Genomic DNA, 14,842 nt, shown 5'->3' with positions numbered 1-14,842 from the left:
AGGAAGGAAGGGAGGGAGGGAGGGAGGAAGGAAGGGAGGAAGGGAGGAAGGAAGGAAGGGAGGAAGGAAGGAAGGAAGGAAGGAAGGAAGGAAGGAAGGGAGGAAGGAAGGGAGGGAGGGAGGAAGGAGGGACTTATTAAGCACTTACCCTACAGAAAACATTGTGTTAAGGACTGGAGATACAAAGGAAAGGTAAGACAGTCACGACTTTGAAGAAACCCGCGCTCTAAAAGAGGCAGACAGCAGGTTTCAGCTGCAAGCCAGGTAGAACGGTCTCATGGCCTTAGGGTGCAGTAGGAGCGAGTCATATGGTAATGTCTCTTTAATATTATTCCCACTGATAAAATCATCTCAATTCTGATGTTGAACTATTTGATGCTGAGCTGTGATCTCTCAGGACAGATCTTTCTAGTGACCTTGGAGTCCTGGGATGCCCTGATCTGATTAATTCCATGACTGTACTGTTTGTTGACACTCCTGGCCCCTTCCAAGCCTCTTCATCCTGTGGGATATGGACCACCTAGAGGTTTTCTCTGGAAAGCCCTCTGTCTTTGCTGCCTCCTGGGAGAAACAGAGCTCTGCATACTACATGTCTCTGGCTCATCTCTACTTGTGCTGTGAGACTCCAGAATTCTTTACTTACATTCAAACATCGACTTTACTGGTGGCCTCCTTTCCCATTGCTTCTGAGGTTCTTTTTTTTTTTAAGGGGGAGGAAATCTAGTGCAGAAGTCATTGTAGTTTCTCGTTACATTTCTTGATCATTATTTGGCTAGTTCCACTTTTAGGGTTTTGTTTTGTTTTGCTGGAGTAGGTGTTGTGGAGCTGTTCTTCCTGCCTCAGAGAGCCATTTTGTCTGGAAGTTGCATTCTATGATCTGGGTCAGTCATGTATCAAAGGTGATGTATAACCAATGGACAGACCTTTGATATTCACGAATTATTAACAGGACAGGAGAAAAGCCCCCATTATGTTGGGTAGAATACAGAGGATTTAAAGAAAGACATGAACAAGAAGAGCATTAGATGACAAGCTTTGGAGGCATTGAGATCTTCACCTATAGAGGGAGTGTACCCACATGCATGAGATCACACATCCATAAAGGAACCCAGGTATTTATACGGGGCTTTATTGTTTAGAGTATTCATGGCATAGATTGCCTCATTTCATCTTCACAACAGCCCCTCAAGGTATGTGGATTGATTGAGGTATGTAGGGCAAAGACTCATCTCTGTTTTATAATTTGAGTAATAAGAATCCAAGAGGTTAAGTGACACCCTAATGTCACACAGCTAGTAACAGATCCTCAAACCTAGACCTAGAAATTCTAATTCTCTGCATTTTGCTCTCCTCTAATGCCAGAACTTCAAAGACCTAGAAAAAATCAGGTGTTTTTTTTTTTTGTATGGCATCTGCTGCTCCTCAAAGAATCAGAATAAAAGGAACTGGGTCAAAGGCATGGAAAGTTTCTTGGCTCCGAAATCCTGTGGAATCTTGTCTCTTGGAATTTAGCTGACAATCTCATTATATTGAGTTTAAGCAATCACTTTTTGTGTTTTATTTTCCTTGATATCCGAGGAAAGGTGCACCTATGAACATAACCTCCAAGAAATAATAACCTAGAAGAGCTGTGTCATTTCTCTAAAAAAATGTCATCAGGGCAACCCATATAAGATTGAGAAGAAACTTCAAAAGACAGTGTGATGGTGTAGAAAAGAATGCTGGATTTGGACCTGGGTTAAAATCTATAATCTTTTAATTATTATCTGTGGGATATTAAATGAGTCATTTCAACTCTTTGGGCTTTGGTTTCTTCATCTATAAAGCAAGGGGTTAGATTGAATGATCTCCCAAGTCCTTTCTAGTTCTAAGTTCTATGATTTCTTGGAAAGTATTTCCTTCCTCAAGAGATTGGAAAAGATGAAACACCTGCTTCAAGCTTAGTTTGGTTTGTTCCAGAACGACTTTTGGTCTACTCATCAAATCTAAAGATGACACAAAGTTATAAAGGATGGCTAACACTTTGGATGGCAGTAAGGATCCAAAGTGACCTAGATAGGATGGAGTGATGGACCAAGCACACTATGATGCAATTTAATAGAGGTAAATACCAAATTTCACACTTGGGTACAAAAAAAATCAACATTGCAAGTAAAGTATGAGTGAGGTTTGGCTTAGACATCAATTCACCTGAAAATATTCTGGGGTTTGAGAGGATTAAAAGCTCATTATGAGTCAATGACATGATACGGAAGCAAAACAAAAAGAAAAACAAAGAAGGTAATTCAGTCTTAGGCAACTGTAAAAGAGATGGTGTTGAGAACTAGGAAGATTATAATCCTGCCATATTCTGCCTCAGTCAGTCCAAATCTTGAATAGTGTGTTCAGTTCTGTGCCTTTTGGAAAGTCAGAGTGACTTGCCTGAAATCACACAGATAATAATTAGAAGATTCAGGATTTTAACCCAGGTCTAAATCCAGCACTCTTTCTACACCATCACACTCTCTTTTAAAGTTTCTTCTCAATCCCTAGTCTGCCCTGCTGACATTTTTAGAGAAATAACACAGTTTCTCTAGGTTAATATTTCTTAGAGGTTTATCATGCTCATAGGTGCATTTTTCTACAAATGTCAAGGAAAGAAGAGGGTGATCTATAGAACATAATGTCTATAGAGCATAATGTATTTGAAATAGTTTAAAGAATTAGGGAAGGCTCCTGGAAAACATGATAGCTGTCAGGTGGGAGGGAGATTAAATTCATTCTGCTCACCCTAAAGGCAGAACTAGGAACAATGTGTGGAAGGTACAGTGGTAGATTTGGACCAAGTTTCTAACAATTGGAATTGTCCAAAAACAGAACAGGGAAGTTGAAGAAACACGTGTAGGGGCCAGTACAGAGAAGATTCTTGGCTAGATATGTTTTGGATTAGATAGCTTCTCCCTTTTGGAGGCCTGGTGTTCTGTAACCTAGAGCTGTTTTTTTTCCTTCTTCACAATTTGCAATCTAAGAGCATCATGGGATTTTTGGAAAGAAATCCTTGATCTCCCAGTTCTTCTCAGACATATGTAATTATTTTTACAATTAAGTAGCCTTGAGGATCTTTGCAATAAATATGATTTCATTATGAGAAAATCGCTCCACTTTCACCAGTAGTGCAGCCTCAACATGACAATGTACTGAAGCCAAATGGCTTAATCTTAGACTAAACTCCTCTTTACAATCTGTATAAATCTGGACAAATCAGCTTTTTTTCAGTTGTTTCAGACTCTTCGTGAACTGATTTGGGATTTTCTTGGCAAAGATACAGAAGTGTTTTGCCATTTCCTTCTCCAGCTCATTTTACAGATGAGGAAATTGAGGCAAGCCAGGTTAAATGACTTGACTAGAGTCATACAGTTAGTACGTGATAACTTAGGTCTTCCTGACTCTCCAGACCCAGCACTCTGTCCACTGTGCCACTTAACTACCCATGGACAAAGCTCTTCATTTTCCTTGTCTGAAAGATGAAGACTATATCGTTGTGCTATTACCTTTTTTTAAAATTTGTTTTATAAACTTTAAAATGATTTATACATATCATTACCATTCCTGATGGATGAAAGATATGATGAAAGAGTCAAATTGACTCTGGTCTCACTTCTGCTTGAGTCTCAGACTCCCTAAATCACAGTGATTCCCCAAGGTTCTGTTACTTTCTAGCTCTGTGACATTGAGTCAATCTCCCTTCTCTGGGCCTCAGTTTTCCCTTATGTCAAATGAAGGTATCCCTGAGGTTCCTTCCTGTACTATTTTATAATTCCTAAAGTGTCCTAGGAGAAAACCAGAAAGAGGGGCTTTCCATGAGAAGACAAACTTTAAGACTTTATTGAAGCTAGTAAAATGGTTTAAGGATTCTTACAGACCTGCCTTAAACAGAACTAAAAGCCTTTTCTGGAACTTTATGATCATTTTGTCTCTACTCTCCATCTCCTTGTTCAAAAATTGAGGATATTAACCTGGTCAGCCACCCTGAGTGTAAGCATGGATGTGTGACTGTTAAATATTGTAAGGATATGTTAAAGAAAGACAACATCTGAGGGGTGATGATAAAGACCATACCCAGCCCCTCAACATTTCTGTATATCAACATGCTATTTTACAGAAGGGAAAACTGAGCTTCATACTTTTAAAAAATATATAAAGCTGAAAGAGACCTTAGAAACCATCTAGTTCACTCATGCAATTTTACAAATGAAGAAATAAAGACCTGGTGAGTCAGTGATAAACCCAGGACTAGAGCACAAATCTCTGGACCCCTGGGCCAAGGTTCTTTCCCCTACATCCGGTTGCCTATGTTCTATTCATTGGGAGAAGTGGAAATGGGATCCAGACTTATATCTAGTGCAGTGCCTCAGCCACTGCATAGCTTTCTCTCAGAGATCTTGAATGTGCCTTCATGTTCCCATTCTATAATATATGACCCTAAATACCAGAATTTACAAACAGGGGAATATCTGTCTGTAGAACTGGTCAGTTCATTTTTTGGCAATCCACCAGGAAGATAATTTCTTCATTTGGAATGCTAGTCCTATCTCTCCTTAGGGTCCCTTCCTGTCTCTTTTCTGTGTTCCCCAGTCAGAGCAATGAATCAGAACGATTCCAAATGAGGCACAGTCACTGATGTGCACCAGGAATGCTGAGGGGGTCAGAGCTTACCCCCTGACAGTAGCTTCTAGCATTAGTGCTACCTGGTCAAGGCCAACTCCTAGGAAAAAAATACTGGCTCCTGTTCTTAAAAAAAGTAAGATTGCTTCTCAACTTGAAAAGAATTTGCAATCCTGCTTTTTCTGCCTTGTCTTGCTTATGTGCATTAAGAATCCCAAGGTTATTCTTATTGGCATTTCCCAACTCTTTTGAGTTGGACACACTAATTGGTGTGTGTGTCCGTGTGTCTGTGTATACATGTGTGCATCTATATATAACATGTGTATATGATTTTATATATGTGTCTATAATTTTATAGATACAAACTACTTTAGTGAATTAATTTGATTCTCACAACCCTCTGAGGTAGGCAAATCAAGGTTATTACTGGCATTTTAAAGATGAGAAAACCAAAACCCAAAAAGGTCTGTTGATTTGCTCAAGGTCACACAGCTAAGTGGCAAAACTGAGTCAAAACATATCTTCTGACTTTAAATACAGAACTCCCGAACTTGGAGATCTAGCCCTGACTTTCCCAGTACCCTTTCTCTCTTTTATCTCAATAGACACTTAATGATGTTTATTGAATGAATAAAAGCTTGACCTTGTACTGGGGCCAGGGAAGCCATTATTTGCTTTCTCTAAGTCATCACTGATTTCCTATCATTTTGAGGAGGGAAAGAAGTAGAGAACAGTTTGTCGTTGGGCACAGTCCTTCATGAAAGTAGTTAAATTGAATGTAAAAAAGATTTGATTGAGTTTCCCCTGCCTAGTCTTCATGGCTACTGTTCCCAAGCAGACAGACTTCAAGGTGAGCAGATTTGACAGAGAGAGTCTTTAGGTTAGTGAGGCTTTTGTGCTGTAGGGGAGCAAGCCAGAGTCTCCCAGGTATGCTGAGAAAGCAAGCTTGCAAATTGGCACTGGTTACTTGAAGGGGGGCAGCTTTTGGAGATAGGGCCCATACGCTGGTCCCACCACTAAGTGCTCCAAGCTCCACCCTGAAACTTATTAAACTCTGCCATTCTCACTGGGGCCCCCTCCCAGCCAGCATATGTCCTGGTATTGGGGTGGTCCACATGAAGGAGAATTTACAGGGCTTTTACCATGCCATTCAAATGTGCAATCCTGAGTCAGCAATAGAAACTGGCTTATTCGCTGGGGATATGGCCAGTTGGAATGCTATGGAAACATTGGATTAGGAGCCAAGAGATACAACTTCTGACTAGATCTGTGACTTTGGGCAATTTATTACACCTATTTGGGCTTCTGTCTCCTTTTCTGCAAAATAAAGGGGTTGGACTATGGCGTTCTTAACCTTTTTGTGTGTCATGGATCCTTTTGGCAATTTGATGGCATCAGCCTGGACCCCTTCTCAGAATAATATTTTTTAAATGCATAAAATAAAATATAAAGCATTACGAAGGTAATCAATATATTGAAATATATTATCAGAATATTCCTTAAAGCCAAGTTTATAAACCCCAGGTTAAGAATCCTTGAACTAGGTGAATCCCTGAGATTTTTGCCAGGATCTGAGTCTAAATTTTTTTTAATATAGTAGTACTATGTTACGTGGTCTGGTGGTTTCAGAATAAGCATATAATATGACTATAAATCTTAAGGATATTTCAGTCTCTCTTTCTCTCTGTATGAAAGGAACATTTAAGTCTTACCACAAAGAAGAAAAATAGACACAGCCAGAACATGGAACTTGTATGATGATTATCTTCTAAGAAGCTTAAAGGGCTCTGGCCATATTTCTTTATTCTATATTCCCAAGGTTGCCCTAGACAAAGTAAAGGGGTCAGATTTTATTATGACTGGTTTACAGATGTCAAGGCAAAGCAAGGCAAGATAACAAGCATTTGTTTAGCACTTACTACATGTCAGGCAGTGTGTTAAGCACTGGGGATACAAAGACAAGCAATAATTGTCTTGGCCCTCAAGGAACTTACAGTCTAATGGGAGGTGGGGAAGGGAAAACATATAAACAACTATGTAATACAAGATACATAGATATCTATATCTTGTATATACATATATACATATGTAGATAAGACATCTGTTTGTCTATATATACATAGTATGTGTCTTATGTGTACATATATATCTTGTATCCACATAGTTGTTTTAAGGACATATATACTATAAATACAAACATATCCTGTATCTACATAGTTGTTATATAAATATCTTGTATGTACAAAGTTGTTATATAAATACACACAGACACATATCTTGCATGTACATAGTTATTTTATGTATTATGTGCACAGTTCCAATTGATATACATATATACATATATATATATATATCTTGCATATACATAGTTGTTATAAATTGTATATAATATGCATGTTATATGAAACATAGTTATATAAGTTTATAATAGATAATAGATAGATAGATAGATAGATAGATAGATAGATAGATAGATAGATCATAAATTGGCGCTGATCTCAGAGGCAAGGTACTGGTAGGGCGAGATAGAAGGAGAATTGGAGAGACCAAGTGGTTAAGTACCTTGTCTGATGTCACATAGGAAGAATCTGTAGCAGAACTAAAGCTATGACTAAATGCATCATATCTCCAGCCCAGGGTTCTTTTCAATACTTCTTGGTGAACAAAAAATTTGTAAAGAGAAAGTTTGTCAGTGCATTTCTTCGTGGGCAGTCAGGACAACGACTGAGGCCATGACCTAAAGGAATTTCACATAGTCTACTTGGGCCAAGGAGATAGAACAAGGACAGTGAGAACAACTTGAGCTGTCCCAAAATGGCAAACATTGTCGGTCTGAGGTACTAAGTTCCCTGTTGCTGAAAGAGTTCAAGCAGGGGCTGAATGGCCAACCACCTGTCATGAATGTTGTAAAGGAGATTCCTGCACTGGGCAGGGAATTGTAGATGGTTTCTAACTATGGAATTTTAGAACTGGATGAAACCTTAAAATTGCCGAGTTTTTCCCCTCATAGTACCCAGAGGGGCTTTGACTTGATTGCACTTACTCAACTAGTGATTGGGACTCAAGAAAAGACACTTCAACTCCACTTTCCACTCCACCAAGCTCTAAGTTCCCTTCTACTATTTCTGAGGTGTTACGATTCTGAATAAGTGAAAACAGATTGCGCTAAGTTAGTGATATTAGGCTCTTCTAAAGGGAATTAAGTTGCTTTAATACTTGTTTAAAAGTAGCTTCAATGTAAATTGATACATACATGAAGGCCTCTCTTCACATTAATTATCCTTTCTTTGATGCCACACACCCTAGGCCTTAGGCACCTTAAGAAAGCCTAATAAAATAAATGACACATACAGCCTGTTTCTCTCCACTGAAGAACTGAGTTTCGGCTTCTCTTGAAACAGTGCAGATTGCAGAAATCTTCAGAGAACTGAGATGCAAACGCTTGGTAATTAGTGCCTATAAGAGTCCAGAATGCTGAAAAAACAACCTCATTCTCTACAAGGAAGAGGAGTCTGGAGAGCAGGCTGGTCTCAGCTAGACCAGTACCCTATGTGGTTTATATGATGAAGGGGACAGAGTGTGCTCATTGGCTTTATGTTCCATGTCTGCCACTAAATTACTGTGACCTTGAACAAGAAGGCAGCTACGTGGTTCAGTGGATAGAATGCTGAGCCTGCACTCAGGAAGACCTGAGTTCAAATCCAGCCTCAGACACTTAGTAGTTGTGGGTCCAGGGCAAGTTGCCTAACTTCTGTTTGCCTTAATCCACTAGAGAAGGAATAACAAAGACTTTGAACAAGATTCAAAATATCAGAATTAGAAAGCCAGATAAGAGCTTCAGGACCCAGCCTAACCCCTTCATTTTACAAATGGGAAAGCTAACACCCAAGAGGTAAGGTAACCTGCCCAGGGGTAACAACCAGTAGGTAACGGTAGCATTTGAACCAGGTCTCCTAATGTTCAGTCCAGTGTTCTTTCTACTACTATACTGACCTTTAATTTTCCGTGAATAGATTTCCTCAAATGGATTTAGTGGTAACTGCTATACTTATTTTACTAAGTGTTGAGAAGATCCACCAATCATTTAATCAACAAGCTTTTACTAAGTGCCTACTGTCTACTAGGCACAGTGCTAGGCTCTGGGGGTACAAAGATTTGGAGCTGAAAGGGATTTTAGAGATCCTCTAGTCCAGCCACCTCAACTTGCAGATAAAGAAACTGAGGCCCAGAAAAGTTAAGCTCTTAACAAGTAGTGGCCAGTAAGTAAGGCTGGTAAGCGTAAGAGTACCTTAAGTACTCTTCCCCCAAATCTATCCCTCTTTTGAATTCATCATGTTCATTAATTGTAAAGAGCCATATAATGGAAGTTCTTATTTTTAACAACTCTTGCTAGGTCCAAGGGGGCACGTCTATGAGCTCTGGCCCCAGTTCTGAAGTTGAAAAAGATGACCTTGGCTATTCCATTTAAAAAGACATTCATTCAGTGATACCAGCTGCAAGATGGATCTTCACAGTTAATGCTTCCAAAAAATTTGAAGATAGAAAACAACACTTAGGAAGCATACCCCCAATTCTTCATTCAAGGAGCTCAGAGTCAGCATTACTTTATCCACTCTTGATGACCTGTTGTCCTTCCAGATACAAAGGACAGTTCATCTGATGATGAACTAAGGCATTTAGGTCATATTCTCCCCTGAAGATATGAGACAAGTTATTCAAATATTAAGTATGTTCATTCTGTTCTCTTTCGAGTCTAAGAAGCTATATTTAAAACTGGTACTCTTCAGATTTGTGCTTACATAAAGGTAAATAGAATGGGGTAAAAAGAGAAATACCAACCCTCTACCTGTGCTGCTGTTATCTTGATCAAAATGATGCTAAATAATTGGTTTGCTTGAGTTTTTCAAAAGTGAATTGGTCAATTGAGTGGATCCAACTGGGATCATTCAACTGTATTGAAACATGTGTTTTAAATTAAATACCTACTATGTGCAAGACACTATGTTAGACACTTGTGATACAAAGACAAAGATTGAACAGTCTCAGCCTTTAAAGAGCTTATGTTCTCTTTGGGGAGATGCAATAAGTGCACATATAAATACAAGGTAATTGGAGAATGAAGACGTAACTAACAACCAGTGGAATCAGGGAAGGCCTCATACAGCAGAGGTCACCCGAACCGAGCCTTGAAGGGTTCTCTGAAATATGAATGCAAAGAGCAAGTTGTTTCAGACACAGGAGGAGATGCAAATAAATAACAGTAATAATAATAATAGCTAGCATTTATATAGTCCTACTATGTGCCAGACACTGTACTAAGTGCTTGACAAATAATATCAAACTTATTCCAAAAACAACCCTATGAGGTAGGTGCTATTATTCTCATTTTATAGTTAAATAGAGTCAAACAGAAATTAAGTGACTTGCCAAAGTCACACAGTGATTAAGTGTCTGAGGTTGAATTTAAGTTCAGGCCCAGCAACTAGCACTCTATCTATTTTGCCACCTGACTGCCTTTATCTATATGCCTCTGAATCTAGGAACATCCATTTCAGATAATAGTTGATTGCCTAGTTTTCTTGGAATGTCATATTTTTGAAGAGAAATAATGTGAAATAAGGCTTTAGAGGTAGATTGTAGTTAGATTGTAGAGGGACTTAAGTCAGTGAGAAGTTTGTATTTTATCAGAGGACATGGGGAACCATTAAAGGCTTTTGAGTGAGGGAATGACATGGTCAGATGTATTCCTTAGAAATATTATTTGGGCAGCTGTTTGGAGGATAGATTGGAGAGAGGCAAGACTAGATGCAGTGAGATAAATTTAGAGGGCAGAGAGAGAGAGAGAAATGGAGGGGGAAGGGGGAAGAGGAGAGGGAGAAAGAGAGGGAGAGGGAGGAGGAGGAAGAGGAGGAGGAAAAGAAGGAGAGGAGAAGAGGAAGGAGAGTTAAGAATGACTTGGGGTCCAAAAGATCTGGATTCCAAATTTCCCCTTGACACATACTAGTTGTGGATTCTGAGCAAGTCTCTTAGTCACTATAGCCTTGTTTTCTTCATCTGTACTATAAGGAGATTGGACCAATTGCCTCTAAATTTGGGGTTCTAGGCTCCTACAAAACTGAAAATAAAGATGGTGGTTCCCTCTATAGAAATAAAGAAGTTTGGAGAAGGAACAGTTTTCAGAGGCAAGATCATGAGTTTTACTTTAGACACTGAGTTCAGCAAGCCAGTATATCTAGAGAGATACCCAGCAAGCATTTGGTGCTGTATGACTGTAGTTCTGAAGAAAGATGAGGGATGTTGAGTTGTCTCCAAAGAGTTAGTGCATCAAGAAAGGGTTCATGCAGAGAGTTGAGCTTTTGAGAGGCCAACCATGTTTAGAGTATGGCAGATGGATAATGAGCCAAAAGAAAAGCCCCTGAAAAGAAACAAATAGGCAAGTAAGAGAACCAGGAGAAAACAGTGACATAGAAGCAAAGATACTTCAGGAGAAGGGTGCTGTTGACAGAACTTAAATCTGCAAAGATGTGAAGGAGAATGAGGGGAGAGAAAAGGTGAAGTAGGTCCCCCCCCCAATATTTTGTTTTGTAAACAAGTCACTTCCCAAAGGACAACAATTCCCCCTTGTTTGATTAACAAAACAATTAAGCAAAACCAATAGAGCTATTTTCAACTGATAGCAATGAAACTTTTTGTTCTTATTTTGCTGTTGTTCTTTAGTCATTTTTGGTCATGTCTGACAGTTCATGACCCCATTTGGGGTATTCTTGGCAGAGATACTAGAGTGGTTTGCCAGTTCCTTCTCCAGCTCATTTTACAGATGAGGAAACTGAGGCAAACAGGGTTAAGTGACTTGTTCAGGGTCACACAGCTAGTAGATGTCTGAGGCCAGATTTGAACTCAGGAGGAAGAGTCTTCCTGGCTCCAAATCAAGCACTCTATCCTCTGAACAACCTAGCTGCTTTTATAGCCTACTGGTTTATCACAGAAAGGTAGGAAGTATATTTTAATTAATATATTTTAAGGGAGTCATTAAGAATCAACATTGGCAACTGTCTTTGGCATAAATTCTATTATCTTTCATATATGTGTGTATATGTATGTATGTATGTATATAATCTCATAAAGTCATAGAACTAGTATTAGAAGTGACTTCAGAGATAATCTAGTCCAACCTCCTCATTTTATAGATAAAAAATGAGGACCAGAGAGGTCATCACACAGTAAACATGATCAGAATTTGAATTCAGGTTCCTTGGTTCCAAGTTCATCACTTTTTGCCTGTATCATTTTGCATTCATCATATGTATAGCATGTTAGGTTGTTCTTCATACTACCTATCATATCTATTACCTCATTTCATCATCACCTGCTCTTTCCCCCCAAAAGCCCCCTTTACAAATGAAGATACAGAGGCCCATAGAATTTGTGACTTGCTTTAGTGAGCAGCAAGGCCAAGACTAGAATCTTTGTACCACAATGCCTTGAACCTCAATCTTCTTGGGCCACACTGTATTGACTTTTGTTTCCATCCCAGTCCCTTTACACAAAAGGGTTAACTCAATGTAGCATCATCTATTTAGCAACAGACACTGCAAAAACCACAGTGGTCAGGGGGCCAAGTTCAATCCTTCAGGACTGATATTTTCTAGTGCTACTTGCTAAAGGATCCAGAAGGTCAAAATTAATTAAAGGGAGATTTGTTATTCTTTAACTCGTCTCTTTCCTAGAGTTCTTATCAGGGAAAATGGTGTCATATTTTTTTTTCCCATAAGGTATTTCCTTGGGGAGAAAACTGATCTGAATCAGAAATCCTTCTAGCATGGGGTATGCTTTCCTAAGAGACAAATTACCCTAAGCACATCTGCTTTGACAAGTTGCAACTTATATCCTTCTACGGTGTTTCTGTTCTTTTGAAAATGTTAATAAAAACTTAATGTGGAAAAAAAAACACTTTTTCCAAATATGTGTACCAGTGGGCCCCAGGCAACTCATATTTTCTTATAAAGTAGGTCACTCACATCAATCATGTTGTTTTAGTACATTTTTTCCAAATTAGGAATTTTCAATCCATCATGCTGCATTATGATATCCCATTTCCAAACATTTCCTTTTAATATGCTCTTTAACATGATAAGAAAATCTAATAGAATACATTACTGTCACTTTTCAGTGATCGAGTATTTCCTTCTGTTGCAATACATGATGAGTTAAGCAAAACATTTTTGTTAGCATGCTCTTTAACAGGAATGGATTGTTTTAAAATGTGACAATGGTTAGGAACCTGCCAACACCACACTTCGGTATCATGAACTCAAGTCATGGGATTCTGTAACTGACCTTCCCTATGTATCAGTTTTTTGAAATCCCAAAGATGTGCCTGGATTTTGAATATTTGTTTAAAAAAAACCCTAAAGCTTCATACCCCTTAGTGGACTGTTTAAATTTAGACAGTCTGCTCCATGATGTTTCATATGCATACACACTATCCTCTATAGATCAAACATTTGCAACATTCTTTCCTTTAAGACCACATTTCTTGAAATACATCTAAAGACCTCCTGGATCATGTTGAAAGGGCGGATCCTTGGCCTTGAATGTGTGAAATTATCCAAATGTTATGTTGCCATCTTTTTTTTTTTTGTTAGGGAAGTTGGATGCAATTTGGGTTATGTACTTTGTTTACAATCCACTTGGGATAAATAAATTTACTTGTTCGTCTATTTGACAATAATTACCTGGCAGGAACAGGATATTTGTTTTAACCATGATTCCCTAATGCTAACTTTTTTTTAAGATAAATTTTTTTATTGACATCCTTTTGATTTTATATCACCTAAATTTCCCTCTATATCCCTTCCTCTCCATTGGAGCCATACCTTATAGCAAAGAATTTTTTTAAATGAGGAAGAACAAATAAAAATCAACAAAACTGATCCCACACATCAAAAACATCTGACCACAGTGTATATGCAATGTTCCACCCTTTCGGGGCACCCCCACCTCTTAATGCTAGCTTTTGAGTTTGGGGAAGGATTTTGTGATTAGAAATATTTTTAGAACAAAACAATGGGAGGACATTAAGGGAAGTTAGGAATGGAAGGGTTTGTAGAAGCAAGTTATTGAAGTCAAGGTCCACATGGACCCAATATATCTGAGTGAAAATTTTTCAAGGCAATCAGGCTGCTTTATGTTTTTGTCTTCTTGAAACTATATACTGACGCTTGGCATGGGGTCGATGTAGCCCTAATTTGTCCTAGCCTCTTCCTGTGTGGGTAGAATCTAAAAGTGGTCTGAGTGGGGATTGAAGATGTCATTATAATCAGTGATCCATATTATCTGAGTTTACAGATTCTTAGAATTATATCACTATCTATCTGTCTGTCTATCTGTCTGTCTGTCTATCTATCTATCTATCTATCTATCTATCTATCTATTTTAGTGAGACAGAGATATGATTTCATTGGTGAGAACTACCAGTGTGGAAAGTTCCTTCATGTCCACAGATTGGCAACTCATCTGTTGAGATTTATCAGGGGGCACCAGACCAGTGTGTCAGAGACACGACTTGAATCAGTCCTTCTTGACTCCAAGGTCTCTATCCACTACAACACACTGAATCTCTGAATTTCTTGGCATCATTATTACCTAAAATGAATGACTCAAAGCTGCGTGTCTTTGCACAAAATGAAGTGAAGAATCTAGGCAGTTCTTTCACAAGACAGTTCAGAACAAATAAGCACATTTACCTGAGATATCAAGATAACTGAGGCAATAGAAGTTGAGAGTTTGTTTCTGAAAATGATCAAATGCCTAGATAAGACCTATATCTCATCAAAAGGTAGGTTTTAGTTCAGATCAGATTTTTACAGAAAGGCACCCTTGTGGGGTGCAAAGAGGATTGGATTGGGAGTAAGGAATGTGTGAAGTCAGATGACCTGGATTCAAAATCCTAGCTGCACCACCCCAATACCTCTATTACCTGGGTGACTTTTGACAAGTTAATCATTTCATCTTTTTGTGCCTTGATTTCCTCATCCATAAGAATGAGAAGTTTTGGGCAGCTAGGTGGCACAGTGAATAGAGCACCAGCCCTGGAATCAGGAGGACCTGAGTTCAAATACGGCCTCAGACACTTAACACAAAAAGTAGCCGTGTGACCTTGGGCAAGTCACTTAACCCCAACTGCCCTCCAAAAAAA

General features: G+C 38.8%; 2 long non-coding RNA genes across 3 annotated transcripts in view; one reads left to right on the top strand and one right to left on the bottom strand.

Annotated features, from left to right (window-relative positions):
* LOC138169524 (uncharacterized) overlaps positions 1-14,842 on the top strand; it is a 76,435-nt gene that overhangs the window by 25,776 nt on the left and 35,817 nt on the right. The window lies entirely within an intron of this gene.
* Positions 1-14,842, bottom strand: part of LOC138169525 (uncharacterized) — a 29,908-nt gene that overhangs the window by 13,133 nt on the left and 1,933 nt on the right. Inside the window, exon 2 of the long non-coding RNA XR_011170373.1 lies at positions 6,357-6,469. This is a non-coding gene — a long non-coding RNA (uncharacterized lncRNA). The remainder of the gene's footprint in view (positions 1-6,356; positions 6,470-14,842) is intronic.

The sequence above is a fragment of the Petaurus breviceps genome, unplaced genomic scaffold (assembly GCF_028583685.1).
Source record: "Petaurus breviceps papuanus isolate PSGF00001 unplaced genomic scaffold, PetGlider_PUasm1.0 37, whole genome shotgun sequence".
Taxonomy (NCBI): Eukaryota; Metazoa; Chordata; class Mammalia; order Diprotodontia; family Petauridae; genus Petaurus; species Petaurus breviceps.
Note: the sequence above shows the minus strand (reverse complement) of the source record. Positions and strands in the feature narration are given on the sequence as shown.